Source organism: Cryptomeria japonica, chromosome 4 (assembly GCF_030272615.1).
Source record: "Cryptomeria japonica chromosome 4, Sugi_1.0, whole genome shotgun sequence".
Taxonomy (NCBI): Eukaryota; Viridiplantae; Streptophyta; class Pinopsida; order Cupressales; family Cupressaceae; genus Cryptomeria; species Cryptomeria japonica.
The window spans coordinates 11588781-11609483 of record NC_081408.1 but is presented as its reverse complement, the minus strand read 5'-3'; positions in this window follow the sequence as shown (position 1 = coordinate 11609483).

Below are 20703 nucleotides of genomic sequence, written 5' to 3'. Positions count from 1 at the left end.
ACACAAAACAATTTAGTAGAATATAGACGTAGATCAGGCAATCTACAAGTTGTTTCTCGTATTAATCTCAATGAATGTGTAAAAAAAAATAACTCAACTTCTTAACAATCTGCAAAATATTCTAAAATCTCTAAGTGGGCCACAAATCATCAATTTGGGGACCCTTACAAATGAATCCAACTTCTCAATTTATAGAAGTTTTATGCCCTATTATCTAGGAAATGAATCTAACCTAAATTAAGAACTGAAAATAGGAGTCACAATTAACTTGCAAGTTTCTACCTTGATACTCCAATTAACTACTACGAAATGGGGGCTACATGAGCACTATGAAGACCAGGCCGGATGAGCCACGTTTTCGTAGTCATGCAGAATTTTGCTCAAAATTGGAACCTGAGTTGGAGCTGCAGCTTGAAAATACAAAATTGGGGTCATGCAAAAACCTTGCTATTTTGAGTAACTGTATGTTCATCCTTCACTTTTTAATAAAAGCTCTATAATTATCCACTATGCATGTGACTGCTTGGACAGGAGGATCAGCTACGTGTTTAATTCTAAATTTATATTTCTTCAAAACTTCATCAACATGCTTCTTTCCTTTATCTATCTCCCCTATTGTCTCTGCCACCTCTTGACACTGAGTGATCAAGTATGTGTTAGGACCTAGAGGCAACTGAGAGGGGGGAGTGAATCAGTTGTCTATTAATTTCAACCCAAATATAACTTAATTAAACTTGATACATAATACTGGTAAACCAAAGATAATGTCAGTTAACAGATTAACAGTTGATATTAATACTGGTGAAACTTAATGCATGAAACAGAAAGAGAAACATCATCCACAACACATAACACAGAGATTTGTACGTGGAAACCCTGTAAGGGGAAAAACCACGGTGGGAAACCACGGTGGGAAACCTTACCCACAATCAGATGATACTACTACAAATAGTATGTGTGTACAAATGGGGTCTGCACATGCAGAAAGGCCAACCGCCTAGAGCTCACTGCTCAATCACAAAATAGGAGTCACACTGACTACAATTGGATGATTAAATCCAATGATAATGTACTGCTCAAAGTAGCATCTTCAATGCTGGATTCATTACCGGTTAAGCTCTGATAATGACCTTCTCTATGGTTTGTTCATATGATCTTCTATATTCGCACATACCATGTTACAATACCATAACCATATACCTTCTACCTATTACCTCGCTTACATCATCTCACAAATGAGATCTTACATATATACCAAGACCTAAGATCAAATGTGTAGGTCAGTTAATTAAGAATATTATAATAAAATCAATTACAAATAAGTAAAGATGTGATGCATCATGTCGGCTCAATGCAATTAAAATAATACCAAATGATTAAATCATCTCCATAACATGTCGTGCTAATCTGGAATAGACAATGCATGTCAGTCCATAACCTAGACCAATTTGTTGATAACAGGAAATATGTCAACCCAATTAGACCAATAACCAAAATACCAAAACCAAGTGTCCAAACCATGTCTTCGACATAACCAAGTGATCTCCAAATGATAACAAGTCATCCTCAGTGTCGGTGAATAATATAACCAGTCGGTAAACCAAATATCGATGACTGTGCATGTCACTGAACTTGTTGGTGAACATAATGTGCCAGTTCAACATAATCAAAGATATCCAGAAAGATAAGTGTTGACATCAATGACAAAACCAATGCAACACATCCATAATACCGACAATCTCCCCCTTTGGCATTGATGGCAACACAAAGATGGAAAAAACGTTTAAGTGCCAAAACAGAATGCCAAAAAAAACCAAAAACCAACAATCTCCAAAATAGATCAATACCAAAAATCAAAATACAAATGCCAAAGAGTATATATCTCTCCCCCAATGAATAATCTCTCCCCAAAGGATAATGCATGTTTTTCCATAGATATCTCTCCCCCTTTGACATCAAATGCTAAAGCAATACAAATACCAGATACAACCAACTCATAAATCTAGTTACAATAACCAACTTCTCCAACTACTCCCCCTGAGAAGTAGCTTTCCTCCATCAAAGCCGAAAAAAAGGTTTCTCTGTAAATTATGTCAGTTTGATGTCAAGCATCAACTGTCTAAGTCTCTACCAGTGAGGGTATAACCCCAAGTTGCTCTCTGAGATATTCAAAAGTTTCCTTAGGCAAAGGCTTAGTAAAGATGTCTGCAATCTGCTCTTTAGTATTCACATAAACTAATCTCACTTCTTTTGCTTCAACATTCTCTTTCAGAAAATTATATTTGATAGAAACATGTTTAGTTTTAGAGTGAAATATCAGATTCTTAGATATATCAATTGTTGTTAAATTATCACAGTAAATGATTATAGGTTCTTTGCATTTTATCTTTATGTCCTTCAACATTTGCTTGATCCATAAGACTTGAGTACGATTAGTTGTTGCTGCAACATATTCTAATTTTGTTGTTGATAATGATGTACAACTTTGTTTCTTGCTCAACCATGAAACCAATCTGCTACCAAGAAAGAATGCCCCGCCGGTAGTGCTCTTTCTGTCATCTACATCTCCTGCCCAATTAGCATCGGTGTATGCACATAAATCAAAAATTTCATCTTTAGGATACCATAAACCAAGATTTGTTGTGCCTTGTAGATACCGGAAAATCTTTTTCACTGTTGATTCATGATTTTCTCTAGGATTACTCTGAAATCTTGAAACAATACACGTTGCATTCATTATATCAGGTCTTGTTTGTCTCAAATACAGTAAACCTCCAATCATAGACTTGTATTTTGTCAGATTAACATGAGTTAAATCATCCTTCAATAACAGTTTATTAGTTGTAGTCATAAGAGTACTTACCGGTTTAGAGTTTTTCATACCAAATTTCTTCAATAGTTCCTTCAGGTACTTTGTTTGACATATGAATATTCCTTTATCAGTCTATGAAATCTGCAAACCTAGAAAGAATTTTATCTCCCCAATCATAGACATTTCAAATTCTTCCTGCATCTTATTAGCAAAGTCTTTACACAATCCATCTTCTCCTCAAAAAATGATGTCATCAACAAAAACTTCAATAACCAAGATGTCTTCATTAGTCACTTTGAAATATAAGTTGTTGTAAGCATTACCTTTAGTGTAACCAAGCTTCAAAAGATATTTGTTCAATCTAGCATACCAAGCTCTAGGAGCTTGCTTCAATCCATATAAAGCTTTCCTTAATCTGCAAACTATATCTTTATCATTTGTTAATGAAAATCCATCAGTTTGTTTAATGTAAACTTCCTCTTCAAGCTCACCATTCAGAAATGCACATTTTACATCCATTTGATATACTTTATAGTTCTTGTGGGCTGCAAATGCAAGAAATAATCTGACTACCTCAATTTTGGCTATCGGTGCAAAGGTTTCATTGTAATCAATTCCCTGTTTTTGTGAATATCCTTTACACACTTGCTTTGTTTATGATTACCTTACCATCTTCGTGATTTTTATTTCTGAATACCCATTTAGTTCTAATTACATTTTTATCTTTAGGCCGAGGAACCAATGTCCATATATTGTTATTTTCAATTTGTTCTAATTCATCTTCCATAACTTTAATCCAATGTTTATCTTCACATGCCTCAATAACAGATGCTGGTTCAATTTGAGAAATTAAACATATCTCTTCATTTGCCAGTCTTCCTCTTGTCATAACTCCTTGATACTTATTCCCAATTATCTTTCAGAGTGATTCAATCTTACGTACCTGGGTGTGTTTACTTGTTGTTCTTCAGTCATTGTGGAATTCTCTGTTGATGCCCGTGTGACTGGATCAACATTTTGCACCAGTGCATTCTGTATGAGTTCATTTGTGATCATCTCAACTGTCGGTTCAAAATCCATAGACCTTGAATTTCCTCTAAAGTGTTCATCCATCTTCACATTTGCACTCTCGATGATTTTTTGCAACCTTTTATTAAAACATCTATATGCTTTGCTCTTAGATGAATAACCAACAAATATACCTTCATCACTTCTAGGATCAAATTTGCCAATATACTCATCTCTCCTAATGTAGCATTTGCTTCTAAATATTCTGAAATATTTAAGAGTAGGAATATTACCAAACCATAATTCATAAGGTGTCTTACCGGTTTCTCCTTTGATGTGAACTCTATTGAAAGTGTAAACCGTTGTAATCACTGCTTCTCTCCAATACGCATGAGGTAGATTTGCTTCTAATATCATGCTTCTAGCTGCATCCAGAATAGTTATGTTTTTCCTTTTCACAACTCCATTTTGCTGAGGTGTCTGGGGTGCTGATAGTTGTCTTCTAATTCCATTCACTTCACAAAATGTATTGAACTCCTTAGATGTAAATTCATCTCCTTGATCTGATCTTAAACATTTGATTTTCTTACCGGTTTCATTCTCTACCGTTGCTTTGAATAATTTTAATTTCCCAAAAGCTTATGATTTCTCCTTGAGAAAGGTAACCCAACACATTCTATAATAATCATCAATGATTAACATAAAGTATCTATCTCCCTGTAGACTTCTTATTCTTGTCGGACCACACAAGTCAGTATGAATTAAATCAAGAACATTATTGGATTTCTCATAAATACTGAAAAGAAATACAAGAGCAAGGAAAGAAAAACAAAATCCAAGTAAGTTTATTGATGAAGCAAATGTTACCAAGAGAAATGCATAAACCTTGGAGCAATTACCCAAATGTGAAGAAGGAGGCACAAAAACTTTTGAAAGGGGAAAATCAAAGAAAAACCCCTTGTGATATTATGACTGAGGCAATGCCTAAAATGAGAGAGAGAGGGGGGGGGGGGGGGGAGAGAGAGAGAGAAGCTCTTTACAATAATATAATTAAAAAGAAATGAGAGAGGAGACGTCTCTTAAATAGAGACGAGGAGAGGAGTTACAAAGTAACTCTGTAAGGAAATGAAAGAGCAAGGAAAGAAAAGTGAAATCCAAGTAAGTTTATTGATGAAGTAAATGTTACCAAGAGAAATGCAAAAACCTTGGAGCAATCACCCAAATGTGAAGAAGGAGGCACAAGAACTTTTGAAAGGGAAAAAACAAAGAAAAACCCCTTGTGATATCATGAATGAGGCAATGCCTAAAATGTGAGAGAGAGAGAGAGAGAGCAAGAAGCTCTTTACAATATTGTCATTAAGAAGAAATGAGAGAGGAGACATCTCTTAAATAGAGATGAGGAGAGGAGTTACAAAGTAACTCCCAAATCTATGAATGCCACCATTCATAAAATGTGTGTGCCATGTGTCCACATCCTCTTATGGAGGAAATCTAATATTCCTTAATAAAGGAAAATAAAAGAAATGACTTGTCCTCACACATGTACTAGAGGACAAATTACATGTAGGAATTCCAAAGGAATATCCTAAACTAAATACAAATAAACCTAAGCCAAGTAAAGATTAAATATTCTAACAAACTCCAAATTCTATGAATGCCACCATTCATAAAATGTGTGTGCCATGTGTCCACATCCTCTTATGGAGGAAATCTAATATTCCTTAATAAAGGAAAATAAATAAATGACATGTCCTCGCACATGTACAAGAGGACAAAATACATGTAGGGATTCCAAAGGAATATCCCAAATTAAATACAATCAAGTAAAGATTAACTATTCTAACACCCCCCCTTGAGCTTTACTTGGGGAGTTTACATCAAACCCGTCAATGGGTTGCAATCCAAGATTTTTACAATGAAATTGGAACTTTTCTTTACAAAGTGGCTTGGTCAAAATATCTGCAACTTGGTCTTCCCCCTTGCAATAGAGGAGTGAAACTTGTTTGTCTTCAATTTGTTCTCTAATAAAGTGGTGTTGGAGAGCAATGTGTCTTGTCCTTGCATGGAAAATTAGATTTTTAGCCAAGGCAACGACACTTTGGTTGTCGCAATACAATGGAGTTGGTTTGCGTTGAGGTAGACCCAAACCTTCAAGTAGTCTTCTAAGCCACAAGGCTTCTTTGGAAGCGTTAGTGCATCCTTTGTACTCAACTTCAGTGGATCCAAGAAAGGTAGATTGTTTCTTTTTACTATTCCAAGAAATTGCTCCTGAACCAACAAAAAAACAATAACCACAAGTAGATTTCCCATCATTAGGATCTCCACCTAGATCGAAATCAGTAAAACCGTTTAAAGTAGAATCGAAATTTGCATCATAAAACAAACCTACATTAATAGTTCCTTTAATATATCTTAAAATTCTTTTAGCAACTTTAAAGTGTGTTTGTTGAGGTTTAGACATGAATCTTGAAACCAAACCAACGCTATAAGCAATATCCGGCCTAGTAAGAGTTAAATAATTCAAACTTCCAACTAATTGTCTATACAAAGTAGGATCAACAAGAGGAGTTTACATATCAAGCATTAACTTAGTGCCTAATTCAATAGGAATTGAAACATGGTGAGCATCATTCATTTTAAACTTATCTATGAGATCTTGAGCATTGTTACTTTGAGATAAGAAAATTCCTTTAGAGGTTTGCCAAATTTGCATTCCTAAGAAATAATGTAAAAGGCCTAAATCAGTCATTTAAAATTTTTGATTAAGTTGAAACTTAATATCAGAAATCAAAGTATTGGAGCTTGAAGTAAGAATCAAATCATCTACATACAAGACAATAATGATAATATCATCTTCACTATGTTTAATATACAAGTGAGGATCATTTTTACTTCTAATAAAGCCTTAAGAAAGAAAAAATGTATTAATCTTTGAATACCACTCCCTAGGAGATTGCTTTAATCCATAAATTGATTTCTTTAATTTACAAACTAAGTGTGCATCACCTTCTTTAATAAAACCAAGAGGTTGAGACATATAAATTTTCTCATGTAAATCACCATTAAGAAAAACACTTTTAACATTCATTTGGTGAATAGGCCAATTCATTCTAGAAGCTAAAGCAAGCACAAGTTTAATTGTAGGCATTTTAGCAACAGGAGCAAAAGTTTCACTATAATCTAAGCCTTCAATTTGAGAAAAACCTGTAGCAACTAATCTAGCTTTAAATATATGAACTTGATTATTAGCATTCAATTTAGTTTTATAAAGCCACTTGCAAGAAACAAGACTTTTACCATGAGGCAAGGGAACTAAATCCCAAGTTTGGTTAGAAATTAAAATATCATATTCTTCCTTCGTTGCTTTTTGCCAATGTGGTTGATTTTTAGCTTGATCAAATGTTTTAGGATTCTTAGAATTCGTAATAGTATTCATTAAAGCATAATTACAATAATTAACTCTTCTAGCTTGAATTCTATCCATTCTAGCTAAGTATTCATCACTATCTTGAATTAAAGATTTAAACCATCTAGGTCTTCTTTTAGAAGTAATGGATTCATCACTAGAAGAAGAGTCATGAGGAGTAGAGTTATTATTATCATCATCACTATCACTATAAGGAATAGAAAGAGATGCATTAGGAGTAGGGTTAAGAGGAGGTTGGTCCTCCACAAGCACAACTTTGCTTTGAGCAAGTTCATCATCCTCCACTTTAGAACAATCATGAATGCCTTTTTTCTGCAATACAAACATCTCTTGCAACTTTTACCTTGTTAGTAATAGGATTGTAAATTCTATAACCTTTGGTATTTTCATCATAACCAACAAAAATAAAAGGAGAAGATTTAGCACCTAATTTTTTTCTTTTCTCCTTAGGTTTGTGAACATAAGCTATGGAACCAAAAATTCTTAAATTCTACAAATTGGGCTTTCTACCAGACCAAGCTTCTTCGGGAGTTTTATCCTTTAAGGCTTTGGTAGGTGTTCTATTAATTAAATAAGTTGCACAAGTCATAGCTTCAGCCCAGAACTTGTAATCCATATTTTTTGCATGCAATAAACATCTAGCCATTTCAACAATGGTCCTATGCTTCCATTCCGCCACACCATTTTGTTGTGGTGTATAAGGAATGGTAAGCTCATGTTTAATTCCAAAAGATTTCAAATAAGCATTAAATGTATTATTGACATATTCTCTTCCATTGTCAGTATGAAGAATCTTAATTTTAGAACCAGATTGTCTTTCTACAAACATATGAAATTCAGTAAACACATCAAGCACTTGATCCTTACTACGAAGGAAATATATCCATGTTCTCCTTGAAAAATCATCAACAAAGGTAAGAGCATACCTTGAACCTTGGATGGAGGGATTCTCCATGGGACCCAAGAGATCACTATGAACTAGATGCAATTTAGTATATGCCCTCCAAGATTGACCATAAGGAAAGGGTTCCCTATGCATCTTACCACTGATGCAACCATTGCAAACAATTTGAGAAGGAACAATTGTAGGCAATTCATCAACCATATTTGATTTTTGCATCAATGAAATATAATCGGAATTAAGATGGCCAAGTCTTTCATGCCATATAGTAAAATCAACAGTACTAAGCAAGGAATATTTTGTAGGAGCAAATTCATAGAACTTGAATAAGTTATCACTATCCATTTTAGCAGTAGCAATAACATGATTACTTTTTGGATCAATGATAGAACACATGCCCCTATAAAAGTTAATCTTATAATCTTGACAAAGTTTAGGAACTGAAATCAAGTTTGATTTTAATTCAGGAACATAAAGAACATCACGTAATTTCCCATTAGGAACATTCACATCACCAATAGCTTCAACTTTGCAACTATGATTATTAGCTAATTGAACAAGAATATTGGAAGTATCAGGATGCAAAGATTCAAAACATTCTTTATGAGAAGTAACATGTTGAGATGCACCAAAATCAATAAGCCACTCAAGTGGTTGAGAAACATTATAAGTACATGTAAATGCATGACGAGATGAATTACCATTATTATTACCTTTCTTATAGTGGGGTTTATGTTGTTGATTATTTTGATTATTTTGGTTCATGGGCTTTTTACCATTTTGCTTCTTAAAACAACTATTAGTAATATGTCCATCTTTCTCACAATATGTGCAATGGGGTCTTGTTTGAGAATTATTCCTTTGATTATTGTACGAATTATTATGATTATTATTATGAGAATTGTTAGGATGGAATTTAGAATGAGATTGTTAATTAAAAGACTTGTGATTATTATTATGATTACGCTTATTATTATGATTTTGATTTTTAGACATAAAAGCATGTTCACTACTTTTAAGAGTACCAAATTGAATTAATTTAGCTTCCTCTTGACATAATAGATTACGAAAAATATCATAAGTTAATTGAGTAGCTAAGCTAGGAATAGCAAGTTGAGCATGAATATTCGTAATAAATCGCTGAAATTGATGAGGAAGACATTTTTTAAGAATAAGATGAATTAAACGTAAATCAGCTAGTGTAACTCCTAAACCAGTTAATTGACTATTTATAGAATCAAACTTTAATAAGAATTCATCCATGGTTTTAAAATCTGTATACCTGAGATCTTCGAGTTGATCTTGAAGCTGAATTTTTCAGGATTCATTGGAGCTATTATAAGTCGTTTTTAAAATTTCTCAAGCTTCATACGCTTTTGTACAATTTCCAATTAGAACATACATATCAAGAACCATTGAAATACCAATTAAACCAAGTGCTTCCTCATTTTGAGCCTTCCATCTATCTTGGTCGGCTTGAGGAGCAGTTGAAACGGGCTATGAGGTTTTATCAGTAGCAACATCCAAAAGGTGCTTGAAACGAATAATGAAGGAAATATGCGTTTTCCATGAATGATAATTAGTACTATTTAATTTAATTTCAGGAATTAATGTAGACATGATAGCAAGATAAAGTTGAACAAAAAATTGTGAGTATTAAAAAAAATTACTCTCTTTGATTAAAAGACGAAAAATAACCTATTGATGAATAACGTCTTTTTAAAAAAAACTTATTTATACAACTGTAAAGAAATTAAAAAACTTTAATTTTATTTAAACAAAAAATAATATTTAAATTATTATATTTAAAAATAAAATAAAAAATAAACTTTATTTAAAAAGTTTTATATATATATTAAAACACTTTATAAAAAAACTACAAACTTTTTAAAGTTTTGTTTTAAATATAAACTTTTTAAAGCTTATAAATTTTCGTATATATGAAACTTATAAACTTTTAAAAGTTGAAATATAAACTATAAACTTTTTAAAAACTTTTTAACTTTTTAATGACTTTATAAATTTGAAACTTTTCGATAATCTTTTAAAAAGCTTATAAATTATAAGTTTATGGAAATTTGACTTGCATTATACATGAATGATAAAAGATCAGAAACTTAAACTTTTTACATGAAAATGATAATTGAAACGTATAATAATGAATGTAGGTTACAAACCAATATAGCAGGATGTGTTACAAAGGTAAAATAATACGCATATAAAATGAAATGAATGAAACTTAACAAAATGGAATAAGAAGAACAGGTAGGTTTTAGAGCAACAGGTTGTAGAAATAAAAGAGCAGAGACGTTTCGACATGCAGATGACTCAGACTTGCATTGCAGAGAACAAAATAATGAAAGGCAAGAAACGGTATGAGTAGAAACGTAGATGGAGGCAGGAACATGATGCACATAAAACTTCATAGAGAGTTTATACGAGAATGTTTTAAAATGCTTAAACTTTTAAAACTTGAATATACAAGAAGTTACAAAGACTAACTTTTTATAGATTAAATTTTCAATCTGGAAAAGATGAAAGCAAGGAAAAGCACAGAATTCACTGGAAAAAATAAAATAAAATAAATGTGAATGGAAGAGCTTAATCTTCAAATCGTTTTCTTCTTGACCAGAAGCTAAAATAGACAGTTTCAGATGTAAACTGTAATAAGTTTCATTTAGATTTAGACAAAAATATTTTAAATAGATTTAAACAGAAAGATTGAAATAATATTGAAAACAAAAGGATTAAAGCAGAGAGACACTAAAAATGGTTTGTTTTTTTTAAATCTGCAAACAGAAATAGTTAGAAAAATAAATCAATAATAATCTGCAAGTGAAATAAGATGTTAGAACCTGCAAATAAACAAAGAAGCAACTGAATAATGCAAAAAGTTTTGGCGGCAAGCCCTCCAAACTGATAAATATAAATTATAGAATGCAGGAAAAGAGGTTAGAAATGGAGTTTTGGTGGCAAGCCTTCCAAAACCACAACTTAAAATCTGAAAGAAGAAACTTTGGCGGCAAGCCTTCCAAAGCTTATTTTTAAAAATAAATAAAAAAATCTAAGAAGATTGAACCTGCAGGCAAACTTGTTAACAGGTTTTAAAAAAAAATCTAAAATCTAAAATAAAAAAATCTGCACAGTAGAAAATATTAGAGAAAGAATTTCTTCTCCTCTCAAGAATGCCTCCAAGAAGGTGAACTCCACGGAATGGTAACCTTCATCAATCTCAACTTGAAACAAGGATTAGAACCTGCTCTGATACCATGAAAGAAAATACAAGAGCAAGGAAAGAAAAACAAAATCCAAGTAAGTTTATTGATGAAGTAAATGTTAACAAGAGAAATGCAAAAACCTTGGAGCAATCACCCAAATGTGAGGAAGGAGGCACAAGAACTTTTGAAAGGGGGAAAGCAAAGAAAAACCCCTTGTGATATTATGAATGAGGCGATGCCTAAAATGTGAGAGAGAGAGAGAGAGAGAGAGAGAGAGAGAGAGAGAGAGAGAGAGAGAGAGAGAGAGAGAGGCTCTTTACAATAATTTCATTAAAAATAAATGAGAGAGGAGACATCTCTTAAATAGAGATGAGGAGAGGAGTTACAAAGTAACTCCCAAATCTATGAATGCCACCATTCATAAAATGTGTGTGCCATGTGTCCACATCCTCTTATGGAGAAAATCTAATATTCCTTAATAAAGAAAAATAAATAAATGACATGTCCTCACACATGTACAAGAGGAAAAATTACATGTAGGGATTCCAAAGAAATATCCCAAATTAAATACAATCAAGTAAAAATTAACCATTCTAACAAATACTCTTAAAAGTTGTTCTCGCTTGCTTTCCCATTTGACATTCGCTACATACCGGATTATGAGGTTTTAAAATCTTAGGTAAATCCCTTATTGTCTTAGATGAACTAATCTTTACAATGCAATCAAAATTCACATTACAGAGTCTTTTATGCCACAACCAACTTTCATCAATATGTGCAATCAAGCATGTCTTTTCATTGTTATTCAAATGAAAGATATTACCTCTAGTCTAATTGCCGATTGCAATCTCCAAACTAGTTCTATTCATGATTTTCTATTTATCATTCTTGAATTGTAACTGAAATCCTTTTTCAACTAATTGACCAACACTCAAAAGATTATTCTTCAAACCTTCAACATAATAAACGTTGTCAGTATTGTGCTTACCATCAAAAGATATAGTGCCTTTTCCTCTGATTAAACAAGCTTTGTCATCCCCAAATCTTACTAGACCTCCATTATATTCCTGAAAAGATAAGAATTTACTTTTATCACCAGTCATATATGTGAACATCCAAAATCTATAATCCATTCATCATTTTCTTCATTTTTAGTTGCCAGGGCCTACTCTACCTGTGGAACAGTAGGTGTGGATTGATCTTTTGTTATTGCAACAAAAGCCCATCCATTATTTGTCGGTTCTTCATCAGAATCATCAGTAACTCCTTCATCAACATAGTAACATGATTTGTCTCTATTCTTCTTAAATCTGTATCTCTGATATTCAGGGTTAGGTTTGTAGCTTCTTCTCTCAATCTTGCATGTCTATCAGGACATCTAGATGCCATATGACCAACTTTATTGTAGTTAAAACATTTAAATGGTGCTTTACCTTCACACTTACTTCCAATAGGACCTTTAGGCGTTTTCCTTGCAAATAGTGCTTCAAGTTCTTCATTTTCCCTCTTGATGTCTTCAAGTTCCCTTGCATAAAGTGTTTTCCAATCAGATTTATCAGATGATGATGATGATGATGATGATGCTTTGAAGGCTAAATCTATTTTAATTGTGGCAACAGGACCAAATTCCTCAAGCTCAAATGCTAAAAGTTTTCCAACCAAGGTATCTCTAGATACTGATGTATTAGGCATTGTTCTCAACTCATTAATAGCAATTACTTTCATTTTGTATGCCAGTGGAAATGCTCTCAAAACTTTAGAAATAATTTCATCTTCACTTAAGGAACCTCCACAACATTATATTGCCAAAACAATTTCATTAACCCTTTCCATAAAAGCAAAAAATCTTTCATCTTCTTCCATTTTCAAATTTTCATACCTGACTTGGAAGCATTCCAGTTTTGCAATTTTGACAGTGGTATCTCCTTCATTCAATGTCTCTAATTTATCCCAAATAGCTTTAGCAGTAGATCGGTCTGATAATCCCACAATTTGCTGATCTGACAAGGCACTCAAGAGTGCTTCTCTTGTTTTGCAATCACTCTCTTGATCCTTACCCAATGTTGGTGGATTAGGTTGATTCGGTGTAGGACCAACATAGCCATTCTTTGTAACATATCATATGTATTTTCCAATGCAATTTAGATGTGTCTCCATTCTGATCTTCCATATACCATAGTTAGTTCCATCAAGTTTTCAGACTGTCCTTCCTAAAAAAGTTAGTTGCCATAAAATCTCCTCAAGTTGTTAAACTTCTGCAAAAAGAGGATTGGGCTCTAATACCAATTTTTAGGACCAGGAGGCAACTGAGAGGGGGGGAATGAATCAGTTGTCTATTAATTTCAACCCAAATATAACTTAATCAAACTTGATACATAATACTGGTAAACCAAAAATAATGTTGGTTAATAGATTAACAATTAATATTAATACCGATGAAACTTAATGCATGAAACAGAAAGAGAAACAACATCCACAACACATAACACAAAGATTTGTATGTGGAAACCCTGTAAGGGGAAAAACCATGGTGGGAAACCTTGCCCACAATCAGATGATATTACTGCAGATAGTATGTGTGTACAACAGGGGTCTGCACATGCAGAAAGGCCAACCGCCTAGAGCTCACTGCTCAATCACAAAATAGGAGTCACACTGACTACAATTGGATGATTAAATCCAATGATAATGTACTACTCAAAGTAGCATCTCCAATGATGGATTCAATATCGGTTAAGCTCTGATAATCACCTTCTTGTTACTATTTACCAAGTTGCCATTAGTTTTATGTTCAAAGTCATTCTATACACTCTAGTCGGTTACTACAACCGAAATATTCAGTCGGTAAGCACAGTGCAGTCGGTTAAAGAAGAAAGTAGTCACAGAGCCCAGTATACACCAAGTTGTCTACCAAGCAACAATAATGATATACCGAGTTAACACACACCGAGTGAAACGTGTTACCAAATTCATTGAACCTAGACACATATGGTAAACGTGTTACAAGATCGAGGTAAAGGGAATCATTATCACTTAGGAAATTGCACCTCAAATATTTTGTATGATTTTGAGGATATCTATCCAATTAAATATTTTGCACAGTTATTCATTTGATGAATCATGTTTGTAAGATCGAAGCAATGAACAAGATCACCGACATAAGAGATCTATTTATACAGCATGAAGCAAGGATCAGATATGTGTGTATATGTGTGTAAAGCAAGACATAAGGAAGAACAGAGTGTTATGACTATCAAAGACACAGAGGTCACCGAAAAGATTTCAAAGAACAGTCAAGGAACAGTAAACAGAAGGGTTTACCGAGTTAATCTATGGGTTACCGAGGTATGCTATAAGCAAGGTAATCTCATTTTGAGCACATAGAATCTACTATAACATTCCAAATGTAAAGTTGCAGATATTTGTAATATTGATTGTAATATTTTGAGTTGTAAGAGAAACCTTTAACAGGGTAAAAGACTCTAACAAAGTCTATAAATTGTAAAGCCTTTAACCAGGTGCAACATTTAGAATAAGTGTTGTAAAATCCTTTAGCAAGGTAGATCTAACGATCTTGATACTCCTAACAGGGTAAGCTATCAGAAACAACTGAACATGTAGCTCTAACTGAGCAACCTTTATTATTGCAGTAGTGAAGTTGTGGGTGCCACCCCCGCTGCAGTTTTTCTCTTTAATCAAGAGTTTCTGCATAACCAAAATATATGTGTTATGGAGTGAATCATGTATGATTGTTATTTATTTGTTTTAGCTTTATATTATGTTACAACAATTATTGGTTTATGCATAACAGTAAAGTTATTATTGGTGAAAAGATTTAGAGTACTGATTCACCCCTCCCCTCTCAGTACATCAGCTTTCCATATTGGGCCTAACACTTCTCTATGGTCTGCTCATATGATCTTCTATATTCGCACATACCATGTTACAATACCATAACCATATACCTTCTTCCTATTACCTCACTTACATCATCTCACAAATGAGATCTTACATATATACCAAGACCTAAGACCAAATGTGTAGGTCAACTAATTAAGAATATTATAATAAAATCAATTACAAACAAGTCAAGATGTGATGCATCATGTCAGCTCAATGCAATTACAACAATACCAAATGATTAAATCATCTCCATAACATGTCGTGCTGATTTGTAATAGATAATGCATGTCGGTCCATAACCTAGACCAATTTGTCAGTAACAACAAATATGTCAACCCGATTAGACCAATAACCAAAATACCAAAACCAAGTGTCCAAACCATGTCTTCGACATAACCAAGTGATCTCCAGATGATAACAAGTCATCCTCAGTGCCGATGAACAATATAACCTACCGGTAAACCAAATACCGGTGACTGTGCATAAGTCACTGAACTTGCCGATGAACATAATGTACCAGTTCAACATAATCAAAGATTTCCAAAAGGATAAGTGTTGATAAGTGTTGACATCAATGACAAAACCAATACAACACATCTATAATACCAACAATATGTGTACCTGTCCATGAGGGTGACATCAAACTGGGTCGAAGGTCCTAATTGTTGAGCCTCGTATGCGTCCCACTGATTCAAAACTTGTTGTTGCTCCATTATTCCAATACTAGTTAATCCTAAACCGAAGGCTCCAAGCATATGTTTTACAAAATTCTCATATGACAAAATTTCTCTGAGGAGAGGGTCCCAAATCTCTGTCATATCCTTCATATAATGTTGAAACATTTCAATCTTCAGCTCCAAAATATACACATAGGACTGCAAGTTTTCACAACTGTCCCCTCCTAAAAGGTCTTCCTTCATTATTGTCTCTGCCCCTAACCGTAATACTTTATTCAAAATTTAGAATTTCTTATTAAAAATGCTTAGCTTTCGTTCCAATTGCGTAGCACAAGAAGCTAAAGCTTTGCCTGACTGTACCGCCCTCCGGTATATCTTCATAGTATCCTGCAAACAAATCTAATCTTAGCTGCATTTACTTGGGTCCATGACTTGGCTGCAGCGGCCACTCGTCTCACCTCCACTAGTCCCTTCACTTCTCCCTCTGGTAGTGAGGAGGTCAAAGGTAGGTCATCAACCCTACAAGAGTCTAGAGGTTTGCTCATTTTAATCAGGAGTTGCTTGTATTGCCCTAGTTGCACTTTGAGTTCCATATTTGAAGTATGCTCTTTTTCAACACACCCCCTGACAACACTTGTGGCTAGCTCCAAAGTATCTAGCTCTCCCCACTTGGTTTGTTTACCCAAATTTACCTGGGATATTTGATACTTGGGGGAAGCTTGTCCCTCAGCTTGGAGTGGAATTGCCACATCTACAATCACTTCACCAGAGCCCATTTTTGATAAATGATGAACGGTTTTTAGCTTCTTAGCCTTTGGTGGCTCCTCGGTGATTACTTGTTGTAAAGTGACCTTGGGAAGCTCCGCTTTTCTCTTTTTCTTCTCAAAAGTGAACTCGAGCCATTGTTGTATATCTTCATCCTTGTCACCTTGATGTGACACTATGTCTATAGTTATAACATGGACCCCCGCATGCTCCTCTGCTTCATCTCTTTCCTCCGCCTTTGTTTGCCCGAGATCTCGAGGTGAGGTAACTTGGCGAGCTAGATTGGTTTGGAGAGCCTATTGCTTATGTAAATCTCCCAATTTGCCACTGACCTCTTCATTAAATGTCATCTCTTCCTTGTCTGCCTTTGTTTCACCTTGCCCAACTACTATATCCTTGAGGAGGTCCTCTTGATCTTGAGGGGTTAGAACTAGTCTTTCATTCAATAGGTCCTTTGCCTCATCCCCTTCTTTCTCGCCTTCTAGCAGTCGATGTTGCTCAAGATCCTCTTCTTCCTGATATTTGAATCTGATTCAACGTTCCTAACTTTTATTCCTTCATTGGTAGACCTAAAGCCTTGCACTCTAGGCTACCCTGCGGATATATTAATTGGTGGCGGTGTAGGGGCGTTGTTACCCGGATCCCGTGTGGCATCTGTTGAAGGTGGTTGAGTAGGTATATCCTCAGTAATTTCTATCTCTTCTTCCTGCTCTTGGGTACCCTCTCCTATAGTCTGCCCTATAGCTGTCCTTGGTGGGAGGACTTTAGCCAGTGGTACTGCTCCTAATCCATCAGTCACTCCGAGGTCTGCAACCTTTTTCAACAACTCAGACTCCATCTTTTCTTGGAGTTTCTTCATTAAGTCCTCGGTGATTTCTTGAGGTTTCTTTCCCTCATCAAAATCGACGGATGTATTTTCTCTCAAGCTTGACCTCGTCTTCCAAGCATGCTCCTTGTAACCCCTTGACTGGGGTACCCCTGAAGTGGACTCCTTCTATTTCGCCATTGAGGTACTGGGCCTTACCCTCTGGCTTAACCATTGCTTGGTCCTATTGATGACCACTTGAGAAACCTTTTCAATATTCACATCCTCATTTGTGGACCACCTTATTGGGGAGAGGGACTTCTTATCAATTTCTAATTCCTTATAAGCCACATCGAGCAGGTCTCCATCATCCATGAGGTCTTTAGAGAGATTGGTCTCAATTTCAAAATCTCTTATCTGTGGCATAGATAACCTGTTATAGTTTTTCTCTCTGACCTCAAAACTGTCCTGGAGGTTGGCCCAAAAATCCTCCAGTTTCGGCCTGTGTCCCTTATATGCTTTAGGCATAGCTTGTTTGAGCTTCTCATAGGGATCATAAAATTCCCTAGCATAATCATACTCTTTCAAATTCAAATCTTGAAGCTCTGGCTCTGCTAGCTTTGCAACCTATATCTTTGAACATGAGAAGTATCCAATAGATAGTGAAAAATCAATGCCTATTTATGTTTTAAAGATAAGAGAGAATGGAGGCCCAATAGTTGCTTGACATATTCCAATAAGATTACACTATCATTGCAGTATCTGGGAAAAAACATTGGGTTCCATGTGAATTCACTGACCCTAACGTAAGTAGAGCATTGGTTCAGGATAAACCAACATGCCCACTCTCGGATAATAGCCATGGCCTCCGAGCTAATCCGGTATCCTACGTCTCCTGTCAATTTGATTATTACTGGAAAAATGAAGGCATCATTAATTCTTTTGAAATGAGCCTTTGCATTGGCTAGGGGGAGTTGGGAATAATATTCTCATACCTTATTTTGTCCTTCCTCATCTCTTAACTGACCCTCTACTTGTAGTCCCGGAAACTTTCCAGCTCTAGCAACCACCCAGATGACATAAGATGTGAAAAATAACTTTTGAGTCTGGTGGACTTCCTTCATTTGTTTGCAAATGTTGTCAGAAAGGATTTGCAGCCAATCAAAATATTGTTTACCAATTAGGATAGTGGTCATAAACTGGAACATCCATGGATGGAAATTCCTACAATCAGGCTTGCCAAAGGCCCTGCTCAACATAATAATCAAGTCTCTTTGGGGCTCCTCGAAGTCCACCCTCAGGAACTCTGTTGCCTTGAGACTTGTTTTCCTCTCTTCTTCTAGCCAGTTTTCATTCATGTGCCTTTTATTTGCTACAACTTTGTCATTTCATGCCTTCAAGGCCTCCTCTTTAGTTGAGAGGAATATCTCTTATCTAGTTGGGATACCAAACACGAATCCTAGCATGTCGAGAGAAAAGTCTATAACTGTCCTTCCCTGTGCGTCAGTACACTTTCTAGTGTTTGGGTTGTAGAACTGAGCAATTATCATTATATATTCTAGTGCTTGCACTGATTGTATAAAAATATTTGTCTCCACTAATCCTGATCTTTTGATTCTCCTATGTAGGGCCTCTAGTTTGGGCTTATTTAATTGGGTTATGATATCTTGAATTTCAATATGGCCAATCTCTGTGTCAGTAACCCATTTGATTTGATCATCCAACTTTGAAGAGTAGACTTGTCCTTGATAGTGGTACTTCATGGTAGTAGGAAGTCTGTCAATATCTTTGCTTCTTTTGCTAGAAGATGAGTCCATATAAGTACCTAAACTTGTGAGAAGAAAATAAGGTTAAATTCTTCACAAAAAAAACATAAAAAGTTCTTTTACTTCGAGACTTCGGGCTTTCGGAGTAGGGAGTTTTTTCCTTTTAAAACAGGGTCCGGAACTTCGGGGTTTCGGGGTTCCAGGGTTGGTACTCATTCATGGATGCAGTCTGGAACTCCGGGGTTCTAGGGTTCTGGGTTGGGTAGATAGGCCTTGAATCCGGAACTCCGGGGTTCTGGGATAAGGAGTTTGAGCTTATCTCGGGATCTTATGGTGCTGAGTCGAATAACCAATAGGAGCTTAGCAAAAAGATTTATATAAGGTAGACCTCGGAACTCCGGGGTAAGTGGTAAAGCCTCCTAGCAAGGAAATAATCTGGAACTCCAGGACTCCGGGGTTCCAGGTTAATGATTAGCAAGTTTCAACAAGATCCCAAAACTTTGGGGTTCTGGGAAAAACAATTCTAGGATAAGGAAGATCAAACCACCCAGAACTCCGGGGTTCTAGGGTAAGGAAACTAGGGCACGCAGGACATGCGAAAAACAAAAAAGAAAAAGAAAAAGAAAAAGAAGAGAAAACAAAAAACAAAAAAATGATAAGGAAAGAAAATATAACCCATAAACGACCAAAAGGGAAATAAAATCACCTACATCGTGGATCAAAATGTCCAAGAATGCGAAAGGAAGCTCGGTTGTTCAGAAGCTCGCAGTTAGGAGGCAAGGAAGAAGGAGCTTTGAATGCACAAATGAATTTTAAAATTTTATCATTCCTATTTATACCCCCTCCCAAAACTTGTTCGTACGAGCGACTTAAACAGGACCTCGGGACTCCGGGGTCTCGAGGTTTCGAGCTCAAAAAACAAAACATCCTACCCCAGGACTCTGGGGGTCCGGGGTTGCGGGGTAGGAAGGCAAGCAAACCAGGATCCACCTCGGGACTTCGGGGTTCCGGGTTGGGTCAGACACACATACCTCAAGACTCCGAGGTTCCGAGGCAGGTTAGACACACATACCTCGGGACTCCGGGGGTCCAGGGTTCTTAGGTAAGGAACTAAAGAATAGGCAATCAAAAGACATACCTTGGGACTCCAGAGTCCTGAGGTAAAAAAGCTCACACACAAAATACAGAAAGAAGGAGACCAACCTCGGGACTCTAGGGGTTTGGAGTTTCGAGGTAAAGGACTAAAACAAAAGAACAAAAAGAGACCTCGGGACTTTGTGACTTCGGGACTCCGGAGTTCCGAGGTAAAGAACATAAAGGAAAAGAACAAAGCAGGGGACCCCATATTGTAACACAAGGAAACTAATGGGGAATGGATATGCAAGGCATAACAAGGAGGGGGACAAAATGAGAGACAGATC